This window comes from Sinohyriopsis cumingii, chromosome 6 (genome assembly GCF_028554795.1).
Source record: "Sinohyriopsis cumingii isolate HCF-2022 chromosome 6, ASM2855479v2, whole genome shotgun sequence".
NCBI classification, from domain to species: domain Eukaryota; kingdom Metazoa; phylum Mollusca; class Bivalvia; order Unionida; family Unionidae; genus Sinohyriopsis; species Sinohyriopsis cumingii.
In genome coordinates, this window is record NC_142966.1 from 32,962,242 (window position 1) to 32,964,982 (window position 2,741).

Sequence of the window (2,741 nt, forward strand, 5' to 3'; positions counted from 1 at the left end):
CTCTGTTGTTTTATTTTTGGAAGAACCTGAAGATCTGACAGCTACCGCTTACGGGCCATCTTCTGAATGGGTCGCAGATTCGTTACGTCCCACGTACAAATTTTGCATATGTAACTAAATGAAATAGTGTTTTGTACAAGTACCGATAAGGAGAACATTTTAGCAAGATGAATGAACCATTACACATTTTGTTACGTGACCTGCTAGGTATTCAATGCTGCGATTTGCACAATGTCCACAATCATTGACACGAACTTAAACGCTGTTTGATATGTTTAAATCAGGGACATTTATGTGCGACATATGCTGATATGCACGTATCTCATACAAAGCAGCAAAAAGAAGCAAACCGACAAGTTTTGTTAAACTTAACAAATAATTTAATTATCAAAGTTATCAATGAAAATGTGATAGGAACTTACATTGATATGACGTGAATGCAAAGTAATCGTGAAAGAGTTATATTAAAGTCCAAAAAAATGAAAGGTTCCGTATAAATTTCAGAACCGGAAATGTACTGGTCTGGCAAAATTCGTGCCCTTGTCAAAATGGCGTCGTATAGAACTCATTTGAATGATTCACAATAGTTCCTGAATAATATTATACTCCAAAGAATTGAACAATTTTTATTTCCAATGAACAATCCCATCATCTGCTGTATCCTCTCAAAAAATATCTAAGTACAACTTAAACACGTCTGAAGACTTGATGTTACAACATAAACACAAAGAATATGAATTACTCTAAGGTAAAAATGAATCTGATTGGTCAGTTCTCTCTTTATTACGACTATATGTCAGAATGTACCCTAAGTGACATATCTTGCTACTCAATATACTATTTCAAAATACCTATTCATGTGACCAAACTCATCCAAAAGGAATTGACTCAATTCTTCAAGAATACCACGCGACCGATCTGTCCCATGTGATGTCAAAAGGATGAATCTCACAAACATATTTACTAACAATTTTATTATTAGTAACTGTCAACACATATACAAACATCTATTTGTAGATCCTATTCAATTCTGAGCTCCTTAATATTTTAAAATACAACCAACGCACGTAAAAAGTCAGATTTAGGTAATCACAACAATTTATAGTCATGAATAAAAATTACAAATAAAAGACACTATACTAGGAGTTACACAAAATATAAACATAACACATCAGAACATGACATATACTCAGGCGCTGTCAGATCGTCACATGGGACAGTGAAGATATGATTTTAATAGGATTTATTCAAATGCATTCTGTTTAAACGACCCTTGCACATGTATTTATAAAGTTACTCACCTCTAACAGCAATGATTGCAATAGCTTGAATGGACGACGACATTTGTGCTAAGACATATAGATCAGGTTGTTTGAAATAGCTTGGAAATATTCTAGACTTGTTCAGCATCTACTGAATTTATCAGAGCAAACATACAATCCAGTGTTTATTAAATACTTATTAGCAAATACTCCAATATAATGACGGTAATTTATTGTTGTTAGAAATATTTACAATGCATATTTAAAATCCTTTAACACAAACAAATGTTGCAATAATCAATATGTGTACATACCGTCAAAATTCTAGAGATTTCATTGAAGCTTTAATAGGAGCTGAAGGAGTCTTTACATTAAGAAATGAATGTGATGAAAAGTTCATTGAATGTGTTCGTCGAACTAATCAGTGCTAATTGTTATATTTAAGAATATATTGAGATAACATAGCATTATTCTCAAGTGTTATATTACATTGGGCAGAACATAGATTAAAGGCTGAATAGCGATAATGGTTACCTATGACATACACTGCTTGCAACGTATATGTTGGTGTGGTTTAAACGTGAATAGCACCGTTTATAACGTTGAGGAATTGCCGGCTCCATAGCTCTGTTGGTTAGAGCGCCAGTCTCGTAAACTGGATGTCGAGAGTTCGATTCCCTTTGGAGATATTGTTTTTCAACTTTAAATAATCAAATCATCCTCAGTTTTAGAGATCTCGATGGCTTCTAATCGCACTGGGTATAGATACAACAAACCGAATCATGCGATTGAAAATCTTGACAAATTTTTGACAGAATGTTTATTTTTTTTAAAAAACATAATGCTTTCGTGGCTTTGTGCTTGATGTATCCTTAATGTGTCAATTATCAGGTTTCGGTTACAAGAACATGGTGACAGCTTCAGTTATCATTTACTTCATAAATAAACTAACTTAATAGGATGCATCTTTAGGAATATTTCATTTAAGACGATGTACATTGCTAGTAAAGCCTTGTTTGATATAAAGATATAATAACATTAACAATTTCGTCATGCGTGAGACATACAAAGTCACTAAAATTTCAAACAACAAGATCTTCCCGATCGATGGTATCAAAGTCCAGGATATTGGTATTGTATATTTCGTGGGATCTGAAAGCTGCGAAGATGCAACCGGTAAAAAGGTGAATTAATATATTCGTTAATACAGTGAGCGTTCACGTGTAAGCTTAAGTCCATGTGTATTAAGAGAACACTGCATTATTCTCAATAATGTATCAGCTGCAGAAAATAGCGTATTATTAGTTCAATAGATAAGTGTTAAATATGTCAAACACAGCTTGCCGCTTAGTTCTCGGTAAAGTTAATACGTCAATAACGAACTTTATGAAACGTTCTTTGAGGTGGCTCTATAGCTCAGTTGGTTAGAGAGCCAGTCTCGTAAACTGGAGCTCGAGAGTTCGATTCCCTCTAGAGCCA

The 2,741-nt window shown here is 33.8% G+C and overlaps 1 non-coding gene across 1 annotated transcript; it reads left to right on the forward strand.

Moving 5' to 3' along the window:
• Nucleotides 1-2,667: 2,667 nt before the first annotated feature.
• Nucleotides 2,668-2,741, forward strand: Trnat-cgu (transfer RNA threonine (anticodon CGU)). The gene has a single exon. It is a non-coding gene; the product is annotated as a tRNA-Thr (tRNA).